The sequence below is a fragment of the Rousettus aegyptiacus genome, unplaced genomic scaffold, assembly GCF_014176215.1.
Source record: "Rousettus aegyptiacus isolate mRouAeg1 unplaced genomic scaffold, mRouAeg1.p scaffold_m13_p_18, whole genome shotgun sequence".
NCBI lineage: Eukaryota > Metazoa > Chordata > Mammalia > Chiroptera > Pteropodidae > Rousettus > Rousettus aegyptiacus.
In genome coordinates, this window is record NW_023416293.1 from 16,353,277 (window position 1) to 16,377,350 (window position 24,074).

General features: G+C 59.8%; 1 protein-coding gene across 4 annotated transcripts in view; it reads right to left on the minus strand.

The window, feature by feature from the left end:
* Positions 1 to 23,341, minus strand: part of SIPA1L2 (signal induced proliferation associated 1 like 2) — a 151,788-nt gene extending 128,447 nt beyond the window's left edge. For 2 of the 4 annotated variants that reach the window (XM_036235575.1, XM_036235574.1), the window contains exon 1: positions 7,397 to 9,620. The gene's annotated coding sequence lies outside the window, so the exon portion shown is untranslated. Of the gene's footprint in view, positions 1 to 7,396; positions 9,621 to 23,201 lie in introns of those variants that run through there. The other 2 variants (XM_036235569.1, XM_036235573.1) reach the window with 2 other exon arrangements.
* Between the last annotated feature and the right edge of the window lie 733 nt (positions 23,342 to 24,074).

The window sequence follows — 24,074 nt, forward strand, 5'->3', positions numbered from 1 at the left end:
ATGAGATGTGGCCCTGGCACAGGAAGCGGAGACTCTGGAAAGCTCCGAGGCGGGACCGGAGCCCGAACACGGATGCCGTTTCGGCAGGCTGAGCGGGGCCTGGACTCCTCATCCCGGGCACCTGCTCTCGGCCCGAGGCCCTCCCACCTCTGGACTCTTCGAGCCACACCCGCAGGGGGCCCCCCCACCGCGCCTGCACTGCGCCCCCGTCCCCGGCCAGGCCGTGAGACCGGAGAGAACTGCTGCGTTTGGCCAGCTCGGGCCCCGCGGTCCTTCCGTCCACCCAGAGCATCAGAGGGACCCCACAGATGCGAGGGGCAGAGACCGGTCACCAGACTGGACGCTGGCCCGAGCACGTGACACCGCCCCAGCCCCAGTAAAAGGCTTCCAAATTTAAATCTAGTCCACCGGTGGCTGGTCAAGCCTCCCCCGCGCCGATCTGAAACCATCGGCTCCGGTGACATTGCTTCCCTCAGCCGATGACGAGCGTCCACGTGGGGTCGGCACCCGGTCACCAGCTCTGAAACCCGGGACTGCGGAGCGTGGGGCGGGGGGGCCTGGATTCGGGTCTCATGCTCTTTGTGAAAATAAACAACGGCGCTGCTACCAGCGGCCGGGGCCACAGCCTGGGGGCCAAGCGGCCCAGCCCGAGGGGCCCGCGGCCCTGCCCGAGGCCGCGCCCCACACCTCGCCCGCCGACGCCCCACCCACTGGCAGGAGGACTCGGGGCAGCAGGACACTGACCGCTTTTCGGCGAAGCTCTGCCAGGAAGGACCTTGGCCAAGGGCAAATTTTTGCCTGTCACAGGAAGCTGTAGCATCACCTGTACGTGATCAGATAAAACCATGTCACGGCCCCGCGGAGCCCCACGGCCCATGGCGTGCGCCTGTGTGCCCACCCCGCGTGGCTCACAGCAAGCAGCAGCATGATGGCTTCCGAGGGTTTGGGGGGGCGGGGGAGGCTGCACCCAGAGCAGAGCAGCCTCCCTCCCATGCAGTCTGCGGCCGCCCCTCCGGCCCCGCCACGGCCCCAGGCCTGGCCGCAGGACACAGGACACAGGACACAGGACGTGGGACGCAATCGGCACAAGCTCTGCAGGCCGCATCTCTCCAAGCGCCCAGGAGCCGTGCGGCGACCTCGCGCCGGCCTCGGCATCTCCTGTCCAAGGTACGCAGCTCCCCCCAGGATGCGTGGGGCTCAGACCCACCAGCGGCGAGGGCGCGAGCCCGGGGCTCCGCCGCTGCGTGGGGGACTCCGGAAATCCGCCCCGAGGCTCGCCACCCGCCCCGGGGCGCCCTGGGCCCGGAGCGCGGCCGGGAGGGGGCCGCCCACGCCCAGCTGCAGGGGCCCAGGCGGGGCTCCTGCCGTTGCCGCCTTCGCGTTCTCGGCGAGCGTGCTGCGGCGACACTGGCTCATCGCATCCCACGGACGTCGAGGGCACGGTTCAGCGGTACGTCGTGCGTGCGCTGCATCGAGTGCTCGCCGCCAGCGCCAGATTTCTCTCCATCACAGGGTATCTGACCCCTTTGCCCTTATTTACCACCCCCCGCCCCCACCCGCCGGTCACCGCTAAACTTATCTGCGTCCGAGACAAAAAATCATTTCTTCGCACGTCCATGCCGTGCTGTGTGAAGCGGAATTAGCAAGCACGTTCCGGAAACAGAAATCATAAACCGACTTTTTTTCCCAGTTCCTCTCCCTATAAGTCACGGCCACATGAAACACTCCCTCTTATTTCCGACCAGGTCTTCCCAGCTCACCAGGGTTTGGCCAGGCTGGTGCGGGCAGGCGGGCTTGGCCTGCGCAGAGGCCCGGCCCCCGAGACGGGGCTGGCGCGCACAGCGACGGGGACCCGGTTGCTGGGTGGCTGAGAACCACACTTTGCGGTGCAAAGCTGGGTTTTTCCTTTTTTTTTTTTGTTTTAGGGTTTTTTTGCCCGAGGGTGTCTGTTTATATAATTTCCTAAAAGGGGTGTCGACCTAAATTAAAGAGACAGCTGCCGGGTGGCAGCTCGCGGCCCGCCTCGGAGCCGGCCGCGAAGTCGCCCAGGCTGCGGCTGAGTCTCTCACACACGACACTGCAGGCGCAGAGCAGGAGGCCGTGGTCGCCCCACGAGGGAGGGGAGCCCCAGGGCGCACGGGCCGCAGCCACGCGGCTAACACAGCAAAGACAAGCACCTTCACGGCCCGGGGATGCTGGGCACGGGACTCCCTATGCGCCGCCCGCCCCGCCGGCCTCTGCGAACGGGCGCCCCGTTTCTCGTGACATCAACACTTCACTGCTCCCCAAGGCCCAAGGTCAGCGGCTGCTTCCTGGGCCAGCGGTGCCAGGACACACCGCAGGGGAAGACAAGGCCGCAGCCACAGGCCCTGCCGCGCCCGAGGACGGCAGGGGCCCGCTGGGGAGGCGGCAGTGAGTTCAGAGCAGCTCGGAGCCAGCGCGCTCAGCCAGGCCGGGCGCTGGGGCAGACGGCGACCGAGCCGCCCCGTCTCGGGCTGCAGCCCCCCACCGGGGCCCGGGGCCTCCGTGGGCTCTGGGGGGACCCCGAGTGCGTGGCTCGAGGGGCAGGTGACGGGCGACGGGGGGTTTAGCGAGACATTCTCTAGACCCTCTCCTTCCACCCGCCCTCTCCTGAAACCAGACGGATGCCTCCCCGGGCCTCAGCACGGGGCACCGTGCCACAGCTTAACATGCACTCTAAGTCAGAAGCCTCTGAGGCACCAGAGGAAAAATCCAAACACCGGTTATCAGGGCAGTCCTTGGCAACTAATCGCAACCCTTGAGTTTGTAAGGCTTCCTGACTTCACATGTCTTACTCGTATTTCTGCTGGGGGTCAAACTTGGCCTATTTGGATTCATTAAAAAAAAAAAAAAGGAAGAAATATAAGTTAATGATGGATTCTCTTAAATATACCTAGAATTTCCCCCAAAATGCCAGAACGTTCAATCCAGGTTAGAGAAACCCCACAGGTAACAAATCTCCTTGAATTCTTTAGAAGTACATTTTTCAACCAGGTAGTTAAAATTGATTCTCTCAAATTATACTGTCAAAGATTTAGTCCATCTAAGACGACCCTCATATTATTTTTATCTTGTAAGATATTTAATATTTTCTACTTATTAATGAAATAAATCATTTGAACTTGTGTTAAAAAAAAAGTTGAATGTCATCTTAAAAACATGGGAGTGCGTAGGTTTTTAGAAATTGTTTTAGAGGGCACAGAGGCCAAACCATTTGCAGATCGTGCTCTAGAGATGCTCCCGCCCCCCAAACGGAGAGGCCAGCCCAGAAAACGTGTGCTGCAGGGGGACCAGGAGAGGCCACTTCCAGAGACGGGGGGCGTGCGGCTCGTCAGCGAGACGGGGAAGGGGGCCGCCGTGGGCAACAGGGCGGGCGAGGAGTGGGCGCTCCCGAGCTCGGGGTCAGGAGACAGCGAGGGGTGGGACAGTGAGGGTCCGTGTGCCAGCGCCGAGGACACGGATTACAGCCCAGCACCCCACAGAAGCTTCTAGGCCGGGGACGCCACATCTGGGCCACCGCTTCCAGGAAGGAAATGCCGGTGGTGACGTGGAGGCCGAGACGGAGAGGATAGGGGGTGGCAGAGGGGCCCAGCCAGCCAGAGGGGCGCACGGGACCCCCCGCAGCGGCGAGGCCGGGCCGCACGGGGCCACTGGGCGCCCGAAGCGCAGCCTGCGAGACTGCGGAGCTGCGATCTCACCTGTTTAGCTCTGACTCATTTAAGTCGCCGCATGCCGCTCATGGCTACCACACCGGACGCACAGGTCAGGACGGCCGACGCGCCCGAGCGAAGCAGAGGCCGTGCACGCGACGACCGCAGCACCACGAGGACTTTCCTGGGCAGCTGCGGCCAGCCGGCCGGGCGCAGCATGGGCGCCGCGTCGAGGACGCCGCCGCGGCTGTCGCGCAGGCACACCGGCTGGCGGCGGTGGCACAGGCCGCGGGGGCGGAGGGGGCGCGGCCGGCGGGGGCGGAGGGGACGCGGCCGGCGGGGAAGGCCGCGGGTCCAGAGTGAACGCGTTCACTTCGAAACGTGTCAAGAACGTCCAGGGCTGATGGCTACGGGCGCCCGGGGAAAGGTCAGACAGGCAAAGGTCTGGGGTCACCATCACAGAGACAGCGAAAGAAGCCACCTAGGAAGGCAGGGCCACCCGGGGAAAGAAGAGACCAAAGGAACCCCGACACTTCAGAGGGGGGCAGGGCAGAAGAGGCCGGCGACGGCAGAGGAGACACGAGCGGGAGCCACAGCGACGAGACGAGGGTGCTCCCACGGGGCTCGCTGGCGCTGGAGGCGCTGCGGTCCCGAGGGGCCAGCCAGAGGGTCCCCAAGACCAGGAACCACAGCAGGGAGGGACGAGTGCTGGGGGATGCCGGGGGCACAGCAAGGCCCCGGGCGTGCGCCCCACGGGTGACAGCCGAGGGCGCGCTGCCGTCCCGGCGCCCTCAGCCCTCGGCCCCGGCCCCGGCGCCCCTACAAGGCCGCGTCGCGGTCTCACCACGAGGGCTTCTTTCTCTAAGTCCTAATGGAGCCGTCAGAAAGGTCGGCGTTACCGACTTGCGGCGAGTGAGTGACGGGAAGCCGGCAGATGATCCCTTCTGAAATCGAGAAGTTGAGACCGGGAAGTGTAACAGGAATGGACGTGGCACATCCACTGTCCACGACCCACTGCAAAGTCCTTCTGCCACCTGACGCCTGTCTCCGTTAACTCCGCTGAACGGCACCTCGCAAACAACCTGACCTCATCTGACCACCAGGACCCTTCCGCCACCGGGACTCTTCCCTGTCATGGCTCGGGGGCCCCCGGAGGGGTCCCGCGGGCGCCGAAGCAGGCGCGACCCTCCCTGCCCGAGCGCCAGCCAACTCTCCGAACCAGCTTTGCCGCGGACCCTCGTGACCGCCAATGAGTCACTCCGAGGATAAAAACCGACGTCCTCACTGTTCCGACTTGCAAGAGCCGTTTGTGCATCGAACCCCGCTGCCTCCTGGGGGGGCGGCGCCCCTTCCCGCCGGCGGCCGCCGCCGACAGCGCGCACGGCACGCTCGGGGCCACGCGAGGCAGAGGCGGGGGAGTCGCCGCGGCCAGCCACGCGCCGCACGCCGCAAAGCTCTCTCACGAGCGCGCTCCGTGACCTCGCAACCCCCCTGCCCTGCCGGGGTCACACACCCCGCAGACGTGGAGCCCAGGGCACACTCACCCGATGTGGCCCGGAGCTCGGGTCGAAACCCTGGGCCCCGCGGAACCCGACCCAGGACGGGTGCGCGACAGACGCACCGAGGAAGTGACTCCGGACCTCGCGCTCCTCCCACTAAGACCACACCGACTTGTGACATGAGTCGAGAGATTGTAAGAAGACAAAAATACAGGCCTCTGATTCTACGACAGTGCACTACTGCTCCTCACGCGTGGCACACGCGCGTGATCCAACGGGCGGTACGCGGGGGACACAGCAGCACGCTCACGCCTCGAGCCTGGGCCTCGGACGCGCCGCCAACAGGCCCGGGCAGCGTCGAGGACGCCGCCACCGGACCCGCGTCAGAGGCCCCCCCGTCACGGCAGGAGCGGGGCCTGCCTGGCCTATTAACACTTTCATCTACGATCATCACGATTTGATAGACACTAAAAACTGACTTCGGAGCTGCCGTTCAAATATAATTCTGAAATCACGCTTTCTTAAGTCGTGTAGACTAACACGGAGACAATTAGCCTTTGACACTGCACTTAATCTAATAAGCCATTTCAGAATTTTAATAGAACCATTAACAGGTGTGAAAGAGGAATGAACTATCTTTTTGAGACCTTATAACTTACAAATTAGCTAATTTTTATTTTTAATGGAAATGTCAAAAAGGCATAGTATCAAAGGGCTAGCAATTATACTGCTAAAAAGACACGTGTGTCACTGAGTCAAGGGGTCTCTGGTCTCAAAGATAAGAAAGAGCATTAATGGTATTTTTAAAGTCGATGCCAAAGTCTCTCACTTAACTGAGGGGAGCCCCTCGCTGTCAAGGACTGGGCGCTGGGAGGACGCAACGAGGCCGGGTGCATAAGCCAGCCAGGCGGCGTCCTCCGGTGAGTTACGGGTTAATGATGCGAAAACAAATTTCCTGAAATTAAATTAAGTGATATACTTTTTACTATGTAACGAGATTAAATAAAAAACAGTAGCCAAAAGGTTAACAGCACATAATGTTTAAACTCTAACATACGAGATCAGCAAAGAATTTTTCAAAGGAAATCTACCTACCTGATACTTCGATTATAAATGCTTTTATGATACAGAACATCTACCAAAAACTTATTTATTAGACGTAATAGGTACCAATGTTTGCTAATTACCTGCCCTGAAAACTTCTGGTAAATATAATCGAAAGAACAAATTAAGGAAGATCACATAATAATATAAAATAATCTCAACTATATTGAGCCAGGAAACCAAAGCAGACTAACAGTTTTTAAAATATACATATAACGGAGTCATATAATTCAAATGTTTTAACACCATGTTTTTTCCATCACAAAATACGCTCATTTTGGAAAGACTGGAAAACAAATGCAAAATGACAGCTACACATAACACAACCACAAGTAATAACCACTGTAAATTTCTAATGCATCCTTGTTCTATTAACGCATATGCATATTTAATTTTCCTGTGAAACTGGGATCTATTATATATACTGCTTAGCAAAAAATTTTTTGGTTTAATATTCTGCGAGCATTTCCCCATGTCATTAAGTGGCCTCATAAAACAAGATATTTAATTAATTCAAATGACTTGATCATATAGAGAATCATAATTTAATATCTTACTGCCAATATTTTTCCAGTTTCTCACGTTATAATTAATCCTGCGCCGAGCACGCTCACGCATAAATCTTTGGGGGACCAAGTGTGATGATTCCATTGGGATCAATCCCCACCCCGAACCCCCGCAGTTATTAACCTCCCTCCTGGCCGGCAGGTGCACGCGGTGGGGTAGGAGCCCTCATCACCGCCTGCTGTGCACCTGTCCGGCGACCTCTGACCCAGCGCCAGGCCAGTGGCTCCGCTCACGTCCCCGGGCACTGGGGAAGGGGACCTGGTCAGGCTGCCATCTCCCGGCCAGACCCCGTCTTTCACCTGGAGGGGAATGGACGGAGCCCGCGGGCCCAGCCCCCGCAGGAGCAGGGCCCTGGCGCGGGGCGCGGGGCGCGGGGGGCGCGGGAGGGCTGGGGCCGGCCGCCCGCACCGGCAGGCCGGACCGAAAGCGGCAAAGGCACGGCAGGACCCCACGGCCTCGGGCCCTGCTCCCAGTGTCATCCCTTCTGCCCCCCGCTTGGCACGGCCTCGGCCATTTATAAAGTCTTCCTCCCATTTAGAAAAACATGATTCTCACATTTTGCAGTTGTCAAGGGACTCGACTCAGGAAAAGTTTCCTCCACACGCCGCACCGTCTCTCCATGCTGGTCGCAAACGCGCGGGGTCTGCGTGCACGAGCAGCCGGCCGGCACTCCACGCAGAAGAGGCCGGCGCCCACACTCGCTGGCCGAGTGCCCGGCAGGCCCAGCTGGCCAGTGGGCCGTGGTGTCCTAGCACCGGCCTGAAACCCTGGCACAAAAGCAAGGCCTCCCGGCCTCCCCGCCCCCTCGCTCCTCCCTGGCTCCGGGCCAGTCTCTCTGGAGTCCAACACCATCCGGTGCCGACCAACATGCCACTTTAAAGAGGCGGCTGCTGAAAACAAAAAAGGAACCTCTTTCCAATGGTTTGCATTCCGCGACTTTGATCTCTCTGAAAGCGTGCTCGGGATAACCGCCCGCACCAAACTCCCTGAGAGCAGTCTGTGAGCTGCCGAAGGGCCGTGGGTCGGGCTGATCATGCCCTCCAGGGCGCAGTACACTGGGGCACTTACGTTGGCTGTCACCTGCAGCACAAAAGTACACAAAACCCAGAATCCCTTTTGTTATTCGAAAGACAAACTGTTACTTTACGGACTAAATTGCTGGACCTGGCCACCAACAGCGTGTCAAAGATAAACTTGCTTACTTTGGGGTAAACGTTTAAAATGAATATACTGAGCTTGCCGAAAGTGCTTTAAAACCTCTCCATCCATTTCCATTAATATGCTTCATGAGAGGGTCTAAGGAGAATGGCATTAAAACAAAACACAGGAACTATTTAGATAATGCCATCCCTGCAAATTGCGTGTCACGGATCTGTCCTTGATCAGGTAAATCAATAACACGTTAAAACCTATGAATACCGACATGCATGGCGTTTGTCCAACACGCATTGTTGGCATTTCACGTGAGGAGCTGCTCTTTTGTGGCTCGCTTTTGTTTGGTTGTGATGCAGAACATCAAAAACTCATTCGTGTGATTGTGACTCACATTAACCTCCAACATGCACAGTTTCTGTGAGCGAACTGCGCAATCCTTAGCATGCTCGTCTTTTTCCTGCTGTGTCCACTGTGATCACATCGACAGGAACGCAGTTTCTACGTCCAACCTCATAATGAAGCTGGGCTCTCGGACTCTGTGTTACCTTTGGCGCCGACGGCGCTCACGCCAAGAAGACTGCGAACTCAGGATGACAGACGGTGTCAGGAAGCAGGGCCTTGATAACGGCTGGAGTTTTTAAAAGTGAAATACAGGGAAAAACTCTACTGAGAGGATGGCCTCTACTCCGAAAGAGATATTTTTGAAAATGTTAATAGTTCTGCGGGTCCCTTCATATCAGGTTTTTTTTAAAGGCCGCAGGAGTCCCAGATGGGCACGAAGCAGGGGCACGGGGGGCCTCTGGCAGCCACCACCTCTACTGTGGTGACAACATTCCACCACTCTCCCAAGGTCACACACGGGGCTGTCTTCTGACAGTTCTGGAAACTAGCTAACGCGTGAATGTTCAGAACACTGCAGCAGGGACTGGAATCTGCTACGAAGATGGCCTTAGACGGGTCGGGTGTGTAGAGCCCTCCAACGAAGGTACAATTCAAGGATGGCGACCTGGTCCCCCTTGATCTGGGACATGGAGTATGACCTCGCTGGTGCCCTGTGCTTCCAGGACACACACAGCCTCCAGACAGCAGGAGGCCCACAGGGTCTGAGCCCGGTGACGCACAGTGCCCACAGGGCCGGAGGCGCAGTCTCTACTCCGAGCCCGGCCACCACGGAGCAACGAGGGGGAGGTGCGGGGGCGCCACTCCCACGAGGATCCCGAGATGCTCGCAGCTTCCTCGGCACCCTTCCCCCCCCCACCTTCTCATGAACACATGACCCCTGAGAAATATCCTCTCCAGGAGTGTTCCCTTCTTCCTTCAAACTACCTGACCGACAAATTCACCTCAGTGTCACGAGAAAGACAGGCGGGCTGCCGGATACTCCCCGTGACAGGGAAAGCGGGTGAGATCAAGGGCTCGGCTGACGGAAGGGCGACCGAGACGGGCAGAGGCCAAGGCACACGCCGCCCGTGAACGGGACGTCAGAGCACACAGGTTCGGGGGCACGTGAAGGCGGGGCTGAGGCAGACCCCGGTCAAAGGCGGGCCAGTTTCTGCCTTCACAGAGTTCACGGAGTTTAACGTTTCAGCTGAGACGGCGACGCTCAGAATGCACACGCACGTGACCCGGCCGACGACCCGCCCCCCGCACCCCCCCACGCTGTGGCCCACTGCACACCGAAGGTGCGAAAGCCCCCGGTGGCCACGGCGCGAGCTGAGCCCTCGCCATCTGCAGCTGCTCGGCTCCAGCCCCTGCCCCCGCTCAGAGTCGCCCTCGGAGCCGTCGCTCGCGGGCCCTGCTTCCCTCCATGCTTCAATTATCGGCAGAAAGGAGCAGAGTCAGCACGACCAGCCGCAGCACGCCCTGAGCAGATGACAGCGACGGCGGGGAAAGGGCGGCCGCGTCAGACACTCACCGCTCGGCCTCCCCCTCCCCCGAAGCGCGCGGTGCCCTTTATCTCAGCCAGTTCTCCCGCCCGCTCCGAGCTGTCACGGAGCCGCACTCCCCGCGGACCTCGCTCACGTGCACGGACACCGCGGCCTCCGGGAGCAGCAGCCTCGGCCGAGGGAGGGCGCAGGCCCGCCGCTCAGAGCCCGCGAGCAGAGTCTCTGCTCTCAGACGTTCGGGGGGGGTGGTGCGGGGGTGGGGAACAGGCCCCGGTTCACAGCCCGATGCACGGGTCAGGTGACCCCCTGGACGGAGAGCCACGCGTGCTGTCACCAGGGCTACTCTGCAAACCCCGGGAGCCCACGGGCGACTATGGAGAGCACGCGACGCAGGCCAGGGGAGGCGGCCACGCTCCGCCCCCACGCCCTTGGCACCCGGGCACTGACCTTGTCCCCTGGAGCCAGGACAGGCTCGCAGCCTGCTCCACGTGGTCGTCGGGCGGCCGCTTAGATGGGTCACACTGTCACGTCGAGAGTCTTTCACGGTGGTGGCGAGTGGTCTCCGCAAAGTCTTTCGGAGCCGGCGATGTAACGGGGCTCGGCAGGAAGGACAGAAACCGCGGCGCACCCCACGAGCCCGGCACCGCCGCTCCCCGGGCGGCAGCTGGCCCTGGACGCCCGGAACTGGCCTGCGAGCAGCCGCGGGCCTCGGGCTCCTGGACGAACCACGACCGGCACCCGAGCCCCAGGGTCTCTGGAGCCTTCCACATGGAGTCGAATCTTAAGCAGGGGACAAGGTCCTTCATTGCAGCCCGTGATCCAGGTCCCCAGTAGCACGGTCACCGAGTCTGTCTGCAGTCTCGTGTCCTTAGACTTTACCCTCCCTTCCTCTACCTGGCCCTAAGCTGCGCTTTAAGAAGACGGCACTGTCTCCAATAAAAAAAAACCTACGGGGAGAAACGTTCTACGATCTACTCGGGCTCAGGAGAGTGCGTGAGAGCGACTCGCCACCCGCCTGCTCGGCACCACGCCCCGAGTCCTTCCCAGCGCCCGGCGCGGAGGAGCCGCGGGCCGCACCCGGAGCCTGAGCGCCTCCCCCGAGCGCCCCACCCAGCAGGCCCGGCCGCCCGCGTGACACCCCCCGGCTCCCCCCGAAGCTGGGGGTGGTCGCGGCACGAGGCTGCCCAGGGGAACGCCCGCAGAGCCACGCAGACCCCCTGGGGTCCCTGCGCGGTCGCCCCCAGGTGCTCCCTCGGTCCCCAGCAGGCCTGGGTGCAGACGCGCCAGCCCCCAGCACAGGGCGCGGCCAAGGCCCCACGGCGCAGACACGGGACAGCAGGAGCCCAGGACCCTCCGGTCGGGCGGACGCCTGAGAAAGAAGTCGGCGTCCCTCGGTCCGGACACCGCGTTCTGGCCCGCCCTTCAGGGCAGGCAGAGCGACCCTAAGCGATGCAGCCGGCAGGAAAGTCCTCACACGCCGACAGCACGACCCGCGCCGCCGAGGCCGCCGTCACAGGGCCGCAGAGGGTGAGCGGCTCAGAACCTCGGGAACGTGGACACAGCAATGGGGCGTCGGTCAAGGCCAGAACTTTGTTTTTAAGCCAACTAGGCCTGTTTCCTCAGCACAGGTGACTTAAAAGCCTCCCGATTTCTCAGGCTTACTTGGCTAGCCTGCTCCACACAGTGTCATAAAATTGAAATCAGGAAATTTTGGTTTCACTACTTATCACATGTGCACTAACAATTACTCCTCAGAGACACCTCATTAAAACACTTCATTTCCAGCTTCTTCTGGAAGTTAATCGCCGAGCTAAAATAAGCTTTGTAAAAGGTAAGAGATTTACTTTCTTTCACCTAAAGTTGTCCAAGTAGCACACACAAATAGGCAGAACCGTCGGATAACGTGTCGGGGTCCGCCTCCTCGGGGCGGCCCTGTGCCCTCGGCGCCCGCAGACTGGCGGAAGCCACGCCCGCACGCAGAGAGCAGGCGGGGACGGGGAGGGGCCCCGGGCAGGACGTGGCCACCCTGACACGCAGCTCGCAGCTCGGCCCTGCCGGGAGGGGGCTGAGGCGGAAGGAAGGAAACGACACAAAGGCTAAAAGAAGCCGCTCCGCACGTCGTCGCCGGACACGACCTCCGGGAGGGGCGCCCAGCTGCATGGACCCCGACGCAGGGGCACGCGGCGCTCGGAGCCGCGGGCGCGCAGGGCAGAACGCGCCGAACCGTCCGGGGCTGCGGGGCGGGGGGCGGGGGGCGCGCTGGCCGGGGGGAGTGGCCTGACGGTGGCCTGGCGGGGCAGACGTCCCTGACGGAAGTGTGGGTGACGTGCTGTTCACGTGTGTGAACTCGCGGGATGGATGGATGAATGAACGAAGGAATGACACACCTGAAACGTACGCATTTCGCTCTATGAACTTTACCCCCCCGAAACAATCCGAAGGCTTTAAACTCACTCACACACGCACGCGCGAGTGTCTAGCAGTGAAGTGCACCGAGGCGTGCGGCTTACTTAGATATGCACCTGAGGCGCAGCGGGGCTGCCGGACAGACAGACGGGAGGCACGTGCAAAGCTCTGTGGGAGCCGGGTGCGGCCCCGTGGGGGTCCGCTGCTCCGTCACGCTCTCGCCTTCTCGGTTTGAGAACCTGCATGATGGAAAGTGAGGGAAACCCCACGGCGATCCTGCTGAGATCTCTTGCTCTGGAGGCCGGAGGGGAAGGCAGGTCTCCCCCAGCACTTACTGCCCCTTCGTGGGACAGACACGGGAAGCGGCTCGCACATGCCGGAGGGATCCGTGCGGGCGGGATGCTCAGGCCAGGCAAACCCTCGCCGTGCACAGCCGCTCCCGAGGGCCGCCTGGGTCCACGGCTCGCGTGACTCGGGGCGGTTTTAACATAAATCGCTTTAGTAAATCAACCGCCCAAAGTTATAAATTCATGAATATAAACTCTTACCACACATGACCTTGAATCGCATATATAACACCGTGTGCATGTTCTCTGGACAAAAAAACTAAAACAGAGTCAGTGATTTCACACCAAAACACCGTGATCAAAGGAACAGACTTCCAGTATAGAATAGACAAACCCTGGGGGCGCGACGCCAGCGTGGTGACTACAGGCAGGACGCCGGGGGCGGCACTGGAGAGCTGTTCAGAGAGCAGATCTCACAGGCTCTCATCACACTAAGAAAAGCGTCATTATGTGAGGTGATGGATGTCAACTAGACTTAGACGTACGGTAATGATCATTTCACAACATTTACAAACACCGACTCATGCTGCACACCTAAAACTAATACAATGTCATAAGTCAACTGCATCTCCTTTAAAAAAATTGTTTACTTTCTATCTCTGGCGAGCATAAAACATTTTTTCCTTTATGTTTCTGCCACACTCTGTGACCTTTAGTAAATTACAAGGGGGAGAAAAGTCAGACCGAGTGTCTTACATGAGGGACAAGTTAATCGCCACTTTGAAAATACCGTCCATCTCGTCTCCTTGACGTTGCTTTTGTGAAGGAAATCCATTTTTGGAGTTGCAGAACCTAAACCAGCGAAGTCTGGTTTCAGGCAGAGTGAGCAAAAGATGGAGAGTTTCATCTGTGTTTGCTGGTCGCCCACAGAGCCGGCAAAGCCCCTGCACACAGGAGCCGCTCGACCAAACCGCACATCCTGGCCGTCTCCCAGGGCCTGGCCCTGGCCCTACCTGCTCCTGCGCTGCCTGCCCGACTACGCAAAGCCACCGTGCCCTCGGGGACTCAGCCATCCGCCCGAAGGACGTCGTGCCCATGGGTCCCAGGGCCTCACTCACACGGGGACCTCCCCCTGAGACACCGGACACTGGCCAGCAGCTCGCCCAGAAGACGCACAGTAAAGACGCGGCCAGCGCGTCACCTGAGACGGCCGCCCGTCCCACCCCGCAGCCAGTCCCGCTGTTTCAGCAGTCATCACGAATCAACAGCATGCGGAAGTCTGATCAAGGACAACCGGAAGGCCCCTCCGAGGCCTGAAATGCTGAGGCGGCTCATGTGGTGACTGTGCCAGACACCGACCTGGGACAGAGGGTGGGGGTGAGGTGGCGAGGTCCCTTCCCCTTCCTGGGTCTCATCCCCTAGGGCGCCCCTGCTCGCTCAAGGAGTCTAAGGTGTCAAGGTCCTGCGGCCCTGCCTCCTCCTTCTAAATCTGGGAGCTGAGGAAGCCGGACAGGGCCACCAAACACGCCCTCAGCCACCGCCGCCTTCTGCGGTAGCCCGGACGTCCTGCTTGGCTCTTCCGTGTAATGCTCCAAATCGTTTGGGGAAAAATACTATCATCTTTCTCCTTAGTTTTAATTTCCCAGAAAAGGAGAAGGTCAAAGTCCCGTTTCAGAACAGCGACAGCTCTCGGGGACGGCCAGCAAAACACGTGAGTGGCATCGTGCCGCCCCACAGGCGGGAGCCTCGCGCCGCCCAGGCACTACACGCGGCGAGGACACGCGGGGCCCGAGTTTGCTGCCAGGATGACGAAGAAACAGGGAGGCCGGGGGCCGAGCCCGCGTCCGCTGTGCGCGACGGCCCGGTTCGGGAAGCACGGAGCGCAACGGTGCCGGCCAAGAGGATGGATGTGGAAGCCGCGCGGAACCAGACGGGCGGCGACAGCAGCCGTCAGACTCCGCCAGATTTAACCGCCCTAAAATTAGCAGTCAGAGCGAAGCCGTCACCGGCGCGCCTGCGTCAGAGCCGTCCTGCCGAGCCAGCTGCCGGCCCGACACAGACGCCCAGCTCTGCCCCTGGGGACGGCCTGGCGCGGGGCCAGCCCGGCAGCTCCGTGAGCCTCCAAGTCCAGCGTCACCGTTAATGCTTCATAGGCGGTGACACGGTGAGCAGTCTGTGCGGGCGGGCGGCATGTGCGGGGCGGGCGGCGAGTTTCTTTGTTGTGAGCACTTCTCCTCTGGGGGAGCGGAGTGCGGTGGCCGAATCCTTCCCGGCGTTTAAACGCCCGACCTTTATTGAGGGACTCACGTTCAGCCGGCTTCAGCAAAGATCACGCACATCTAGGAGGCAGAAGTGCGAAACAAAAACTGTTTTCCTCTCGCAGTACTTCTTTTAGTCCCGGCGAGGACTCCGGGGGACAGGAGCGTTCTCCGCGGGATCAGAGCCCACTCACCCCGCGGCGAAGGACGGACAGCCCGGCTCGCGCAGCGGAACGGCGACCTCGCCGCAAACCACACCGCTTCCAACCGCTAACAGACGACCCGCCGCCTGGGGGACCAGGGCACCTCCCAGACGTCGGCCCGGCCCCGCGCGGAGCCGCGCGCCCGCCGTGCCGAGTGCCCGCTCCTGCTCGCTGCCCCCCCTCTCTCCATTTCATTCATTCCTTTACGGTTTATCAAGATCAGCCACAGGCACGAGGCGGCCGAGGGGAGGAGGCAGCCCTACCGCTGGAGCGAGGAAATGGGGGTTCCCCCCAAGGACTCGGGCTCGGAAAACTCGTTCCCGCGTGACACTTTACTTTGCATCAGCAAAGGGAGGATCCACGAGCCTTATAAGGTTCTTGGAAGTACGCGACAACAGAAATAGCTGTTTGCACATTTCCCTTCAGGAATCTCCATCCCCAGGTCTTCATTCCGCTCCTAAGTCAAAGCCGGCAGCCTCCCGCCCCCGCTCACTGGTATCATTTAAATAGTCCATTTCCCACGCACATGCATTACAGTGACCCTCAGATAAACGAATCGGTCGATAAATTAGGTGACTTTACTGTTATTTAGGCCGACCCCTCATCACGGCATACTGTAATCACCACGTGAGCAAACGGGAGCTGGAATGACGGCCGCGACTTCCCGTCACTGAGGCACCGGGGCCCCGTCAGGACGCGAAGCAGCGAGACTGCCGCCTGCGAGTCAGGCCAGCTCCGGGCCTGAGTCACCGTCTGGCGCCCGCGGCGATCCCCCGGTTGGGAGCGCTCGCTCCGTTGACCAGCGCGTACTACATGCTGCCGATGGGTTTGTAAAGTCGGTGTTTCCTGCAGAACAGGTCAAGGCGAATAAACCAGGGGCGAAGACCACGGCGGCAGCGCGTGACCCAGAAACCACCTCTTCGGCCCAGGCTCGGCGTTTCACGTGAACTGCGGCCTCGTGTGACCCCGCAGGGACCAGACTCTGGAGCCTGGAAGGGCTGTCCCACCCCTTCTCGTGCAGGAAGGACCCCTTTCTGCCCGGATCCCCCAGCACCAGCCCCTCCCACGGGCTCTGAGGTCGACGGGGCAGAGGGGACTCGAGCGTCCTCGGAAATGACTCCTCCATCCTGACCAGCTCGATGCCTGAGGCAAGTCACAGGTCATTTCGAATCACACAGAGGAGACGTGAGTGAGGTCTCCGAGGTCCTCAGCTGGGTCGTTTACAACGGAAACGGGACTCGAGGCAGCGCGACTGGGGGCGGGAGCCGCGGAGCATGTCCCTCGCGGGCACAGCCCGGTCCTCGCCGCGCCTTCCAAACCCATGTGGCCTGGAGCCCGGGCTGCGGCGAGAAGCTCGGGGGCACGGGGCCCATGGCGGCCAGGCTGAGCGCCCCGGCAGCGCTGGGCATGCAGGAGGCCGTGGGGTGCAGCTGGCGGGTGCCGCTCCCTCCTCGGCCCTTCCCGGCACCCGCCCCCGGGAGAGGGGGCTGCCCGCTCCGTCACACCGGGCGGCAGGGGCTCCACGCGGCCGGTCGCACCCCGGCAGAGCTGCACCACCAACGTGTACTCGCCAAGCTGTTCCTGCCTTTCGGGGGCCTCCGGATGAGCAGTGCTGAGTCGCGTGCCGTCCTGATTCTGGGTGTGGTGCCCGTGTGTGACAGTACAGCGCCTCCAAACAGCCGAGTCCCACCCAGACGTTGCCAGGACAACTTTCCCCCCAAAGTGAAACCTCAACTAAGCCACTCACGACCAAGTCCAGAAGAAAACCAGCCAGAGGAAGACACGTCCTCAGGAAAAAGGACACACACGGTCAGCGCAGGGCCGCTCAAGGTGCGGCCGGTCGCGAGCACCCCTCGCCAGACCCGGCGGGTCTCCTACACAGCGTGGCCCATCGTGGCCTCCGCCGAGAGGCTGGCGGGGCAGGGCTGTCGCACTGGGCACACCTCTCGAAGGCTACAGAAGTGCCCCCGAGAAGCAGAAGGCAAAACCCCAACTCTGTTTTCACTATCACTTCTTAACACATACATTTCTACGTTTCATAATGTCCACATCTAGCTTGGTAGAGTCATGTGTGTACGACATATTACACATAACGTGTTACATATAATCGTACAGAGAGAGTAGACGCACACGTGAATACACGTGTATGTGCTGTGCGTACTGCACGTAATCGACACGCGTGCGCGAACACACGCACGCGCACTGGCACGTGCACGCACGCCTGGGCGAACACACGCGGGCGTTCGACGGGCGATTCTGTCAGGCGGGACGCACTCTGGAAGAAGCTCAAAGACCCCTCTACAGAGAAACAGTTGTTCTGTGGACTAAGGCACGAAACACTTGAAACGACAGCATCCGTCCTGCTTGAAGAATCGAAAGTATAATCCTTAAACCGTGTGAGAAGCTTCGGTGCCAGGAGGCGGCACCCCAGAGCCACTGCTGGACGAGCTGCCCGGCCGGGAGCCACGCGCATCATCGAAACACCCCGAGGAGACGGCGGCTGGTGTGCCAACGGAGAGGTCCCGGCCGGGCCTCCCCACGAGGTGCCCCTCTAGAGTGTGGATTATTTTGAGCTGAAGGCAATCAAGTCCCTGTGGGCTCACAACAAACCCTAACCTCTCTGTTAGAGGACTTAAACGAGGGGCCTCACCCATAATGAGTTGTCACCAGAAACGACTCTACATGACCTATCTGCAGGGCAGGGCGAACTGCTGATTACTGACCACCTGCTCGTCTTCTCGTCCAGAATGCCCCCCGCCCCGCCCCGCGAAGCCCCGGGTGCCCGACCCCACCCTTAGCTCAGACCGCCACAGACCCCCCTTCCCCTTCTGCCCCGACTCTCTCGTGTATGTGGGGTTCCCACACGTACACAGGGGACCGAATTCGGTCATTCTCGCAGGCTTCATCATCGGATCGTGAGGGCAGCGGAGGGTCCCGCCCACGCTGAAGGCGCGGGCTCCCGGGCGCCAGGCACGACAGCCAGAGCCTCCCCGAGTCTGCGCAACGCTCCGCCTCAGCGCGCAAGTTCTGCTCACCCGCGAGTGCTTCGCGCAGTGTCCAGGTTCAGCCCCGGCTCTTGGCCGAGATCGTCTTGAGAGCGGCTGAGGCCACGCGGCCTGCTGCCGACCCCTTCGACTCCCCGCAGCTCGGCTCACTGGGAGCTTCCTCCAGCAGGTTCAGCGACCATGCGACAGTGACAAATACGGGCAAAGCCCACTGGCAGAGCTCAGGAGGCCCCTGTGCCTGAAGATCGTGCAACAGGAAGAGGAGAGTGTGGACGAATTAAAACCCCAGAAAATGGGGAAAGATGGTTCTCTTCTCCACCACCTGCAAGTGACTCAAGATAAAACCAGACCGAACTGTGTATACGCCCAAGTCCAAATTCTGACTTCTTTACAGACTTTTCAGTGCCTAAAACCTCCGCAGAGGTGACAGGGTGGCCCTGCGTTCTCGGTCCTTCAGACGGTCATTAATCACCAACCACGAGCAGGTGCCAGGGACACAGCGACTCTCACCTCGCCGCGTTCTCAGAATAACTCGGCCAGGAGAACCCGCAGAGGAGGTGTGGCACGCGCTTCCGGGAGACTCGCGAGGGACGGGCGGCGACATGGCCTGGCTCGAGGGAACTAAGCGCACCAGCAGTTAACCGTGCCCGGAGCGCGACTCCTCGTGATCCCGGAAGGAAGTTCGCACGGACACGATTCACGGTTCGGCCCTTCGGCGACTTAGGCACAGACAGAAAGACGGGACCTTTGGCAGGGCAGGCAAAGGTGCCACATAACCGTGAGAACTCCGCGAGAAGAACCAGCTGGAAGGAAGGGAAACGCGGCCCAGGACGTGCGAGGTCCTGCTGTGACGCCAGCACAGGAGGAGACGGCGTGGCCTGGCGGCCCGTGTGACCACGGACTCGGGGTTTCAGCGAACAGGAAACTCCCTGAGTCCGAGCGGCACGGCCGCCAGAAAACGAATGCGAACTTGGCCTATGTCAGGTCAAGCAGGGCGTGCCAGGCGACGGCAGGGCACCCGCCCTACGCGGGTCATGCCGCGGGATGTGGCCGAAGCGCCTGACCCGGCTGTGACAGGTGCTGCTGGTGAGCGCTGAGGTGCTGCCCTCAAAGGACCTGCCCCACACGCCACCGCGAGAGTGGAATGCAAACAAGTGACAGAAGTAGATTTCGGTTCCGTAGGTAAAGCACCTGGTAGGCAAAAGCATGAAAGGGTGGAGCTCTGCAGCCCTCCCTGGTGACATTCGAGCACGGCTGGACCACCCGCAGAGTGTAGAAACACACCCACGCGCGGCAGAGGGCTAGGTGAGCTGGCCAGTGATTTCCAAACCCTGGTCCTCAGGGACGTTTTCATTGGCCTGTGCAAAAGAAAAAATTGCCTGTGTACGGGCGGGTACGTATACAGGTATGTGCAGGTGGGCAACCACGTGGGTGTGTACGGCTGGGCACGTATACAGGTGCGTGTGGCTGGGTATGTGTACAGGTAGGTGTGTACAGGGGGACCCATGCGGGTGTGTGCGGGCAGGCACGCAGGCACACGGGGGGTGACTTTAACGAACGTCCTCTCTGCGTGGGAAGAACTTTCCTCCAGTCCGACGGCATGCACGGGCTTCCTTGGGCAGGGGCGGGGGAGGCAGGAACCGGTGTATCTTGAGGAAATGCAATGGTTGCTGCTGTGTTCAGTGTCGCAACATCATATGCTGACAAATCTGACAATCACTAAAACTGCTTTTGCTTTTTAGTTTTACACGTGGATGAAATTGGAAAGTCCGGCGACAACCTGAGGGCACGAGCGCAGGCCGCCCTGGTGCAGGGGCGCTGTGACCAGCCTCGGCTTCCTGCGTCCTTCCTGCCATGGAACTTGGCTACGCAGTGCGGTGCAGGGAAAAGGTATCCAGGGGTTAGGTTACACCGAACAGGAGATCCCCCGAGAAACGGAACGGCTCCCGCGGGTCAGATCCGGCTCCCCTCGACCACTCTTCGGAACCAAAGTTTACTGAATCAAGTTCAGAAAGGATCAAAATAATTTCTCTCTTAAGTTGAGGCATTTAAATTTCTACCACACTCTTATCTCTCCTTTAAAAGGAGTCGCAGCCTAATGTGATTGGAACAGAAAAGCAATTTCTGAGTCATTGATTTCAGGGCAAACCGAGAAAGCTGTAACTCTCATGAACATTCACATAGAAAATTACTATGCCGAAGAAAGAAGACGCAATCATGAGCAAAACTACACTATCTCAGTCGTTTTCATTACTCTAATACATTCATTTTAAATGTTAAAGAAACCTAAAGTCTAGTTGCTGAAAGGAATTATGGCATGTTATCCAAACTCATCTGTGACAGGCGGCAGAGGCAGGAAGCCAGGGCCTGTCCCTCTGGCCCAGTGCTCTCCCTACCCTGTCACCCTGCAAAGGCATTGGGTACAGTGGAGGACGACATCCGGAACAGAGTCCCCACATTCTTTACGACGCTCTGCATAATTCCTTCAAGTTCAAAACAGAAAGAAAGAAGCCACCTTTGCTTTGCCTTTTAGTTAACAATAACAGTCCAAATTTTCTTCAAATTCAGCATGTTTTTGAAAGGATCTGTAATCCTAAACCCCCACCATAAAAAGATCATGAGTTGAAAGACTCAATGCCTTCCCCAATCTCAGAAAAAAAGAAAACCTTGCATTTACCAATTATGGCCGGGGGGGGGGGGGGGAGCTATATCCACATAAACACAGTTCTTTGCAAAGTATGCAATAAATGTGCAGCTCCTTTTAAATTACTTTTGATGACCGAACGTAACACGATCGCCCTTGCAGGATGGTTCTTTAGTACTTCCTCACTTTCAAGGATAGACTTTCAAAATGAATAACCCACTACCCCTTCTGATTAGATTAAAAAAAAAAAAAAAAAAAAAAAAAAGATCCGCCAAGGTAGACAAGTGTTTACTAAGCTCAGGTATCAAAAAGTCTTCAAAATACCATTCCTAACCTGGGGCCAGGGGAGGGGGTGCTTACAAACCCACATTGCACAGTATACATCATAAACGCCAAATCGTGATGCTCTGATACTTCCCCTATTACTGCCCATAAAAGTAAAGCTCTTTGAGAAAGGTAAATTTTAAAAATAGAAAAAGTGTTTGATGAAAAATATACACAAACCAGCTGGAAAAAATCTGCAGCCTGTACTGCAAAGCCAGAAGCTCCACCTCCATACCTGTAATTTATCTCCTGCTCTGTTTTCTGGACCAAATGTTACACTGCTTCTTATCCAAGTTCACTTCGCCCCATCTATAGGTAGCATGTGGGTATTGATAAAAGCTGTTTCTGATTTCATTTCATTTCCTCCTTCCCAGATGTTTGCTAGAGGTTTTTTTTTCCCTTCAGCTATTTATGAATATGCTCTGATTTAGAACAAACAAATTCAACATGTTATTTTAAGCTGGGCAAGACACACAATAAATGATAGCTATAAAGATAATTTCAAGATATTTCTCCAGCTTATAAACAAGTTTGCTACCTAGGCAAAATTTGGACAGGCTGTGAATGGCCTTGCTGTAGGAAGAAAGGCACTTCAGATACGCATCTGAGAACCTGCTGCTGCTGCTGAAACAGCCAACTGCAGGCTACTGCACGTCTCATGCAGGGGGCTGTGCTTAAAAGGAAAAGCCGAATATCGTCTATCAGCCGGGGAGAAGAAGGATGTCCCCGACATAATCCTTGGCATGAATCATGCATGTAAACTTCAACTATACCTCTTCCTTTTCTCAAACGCAATCGATGCTATCTGTAGCCAAAACTCACAAAAGACTGTACTTTCTCATGAATAACATTCTTTTATACCTCTCTCAAGCAGTGAATTATGAAATCGAGTGGTAAACATCGTAAGTGAAAATGTCCAAACAGAATTACAAATCTCACTACAGAACTCTGAATTCCTCAAATAAGTCAAAACATGAAACAGACATCCTTAAATCTGTGACTAAAAACAGTTACCAAGTTGTCTCTTGAAATTCATCTTTAGAAATGCAGAAATAAAGACCACTTTTTGATATCTGCATAAATATTGGCTTTATAGGGAAGTAACATATTTCAAAGAAAGCGTAAGTGTTGGAGAGTTTCTCTCTCCCACTACTAACCGTAAAACTGGAAAAATTAAAACCTGATTACAGATAGGAGACTCAAAAGCACAGCTCAATAACGTCTGTCATAAGAAAGCCATCTAGCGTCAACATTTAGAAATGAAAACTGCAGACAAAAGAGGCAAAGAAAAGAGAAATCGGAGTGACTATTTTGAACTTACTGAGCAAACCTATGGGAATCACCAAGGTTCTTTGTTTAAAAATAATAATAATAATAAAGAGCCACCCCCATCACAACCAAGTGTAAGTCCAAGCCAAATCCCGAATCTCCGGGGCTGCGTTCTGACCCGCGCCCCGCGCGCTGGATGCTCCGCACTCCGCTGGAGTCACCGCGGGCGGAGTGCGTGGAGCTGCGGCCGCTTAACGATGACAGATCCGTCCCGGGGCGGCAGCGCCAGCTCGCCTTCCCTCCCCGGGAGCCTCGCCGCGCTCGGGGGACGGGGGCGGGGGTGAAGAACGCATTCGGATTCCTGGGGTTCGCGGCGCCCGCGGAGTGGTCCCAGGACGCGGCGCAAGTGGCGCTCCGCGCGCGGGCACCGGACCCGGAGCGCGAGCGGAGGACGCCGCAGGCTCGGCGCCCGGGCGGCGCGACGGCGTCTGAGCCCGCGCCGGGGGACGCGGTCGCCGCGCTCGGGCCCCACAAAGGGGCGCGGCGGGCGCTCGGGGCGCCGTGTCCCCCGGAGGCGCCGCGCAAGTTGGGCCGGAGCCCCGCCCGGCGCGCCGCGGCAGCGCGTCCCGCGACCTTTCCTCGCTCCGCCGAGGCTGGGCACAGAGCAGTCGCCGGGCGCCCCGAGGGGGTCCTCATTAGCGCGCGTGTCGCCGAGACGGAAATAACCTTCCAGCCGATCGATAACTTTGAGGGGGACAAGCGGCGGCGGCGGCCGCTCCGCTTCCCCCGGGCCCGGGGGCCGGGCGCGTCTGCGGGCCGGACCCCGCGCCCGGCCCCCGGCGCAGCCCCGGCGCCGCGGGACGGTCCCCGCCCAGAGCGTCCCCTCAGCACCCGCGGGCGCCGTCCGCTCCCCCGACACGCACCTCGGAGACGCGGTCCGCCGGGACCCGCTACAGCCCGCGAGCGCGCGGCGCGCTCCGGGGCCGCCGCCTGGCCGCCCGCCGCCCCGCGCTGCCCATCGGCCCCGACTCCGGCCGCGCCGGGCTCCGGCGGGAGGCGGCCGGCGCGCGGCTGCGTGGGGCTGTCGGCTGCGCGCGGGCGGGCGCCGCTGGTCCGCGCGCCGCGCCGGCTCCTCCCGGCTCCGCGTCTGCCGCGCCGGCTCCCGACGCCGCCGCCCGCCCGCCCGCGGCCCCGCCCCCCGCCCGCGCCGCGGCCTCCCATTGGCCGCCGCCTGCGGGCCCCCCGGCCCCGCCCCGCGATTGGGCGCCGACGCCGTCCGTCTCGCGGGCCCGCGGGCTCCCGGCGCAGCCGGTGCGCGGTTCCCAGGCCCCGGCGCGCGGGAGCGGCGCGTCCCGGCGGGGCTCGAGCGCCTTCCCAGGGCGGCAGCCGAGCTGGGCCCGCGTCCTGGGGGAGCCGTCGCCGGCCTCCCCGGGCCCCGTGCGCCCCTCTGCGGGGGTAAGTGGTCCCCGAGGCTGGCTCCGAGCCGCCCGCTGCGCAGCCGCGACCCCGCCCGGCCGCCACTCTCTCTGCAGCTGAGGGAATCGCGCCCGCCTGGCGCTCGGGTCCCCGAGTCGCGAAGCCCCGAGTGTCGCCGGCCGACGAGACAGGAGCAGCCGCGGGAGCTGCGCGGGCTTGTCTCCCGGACGCCGAGGAGTCGCCGCGGCCGGGCGCGGCCCGCACTGCCCCTCGCCGCCGACGCGTTCGCCCGCGGGCGGAGCGGCAGCCGCACGGGGAGCCGGCCGGGGGCGCCCCACCGCCCAGGCGCTGCGCTGCCGGTGGCTGGTGGGGGGCTGCAC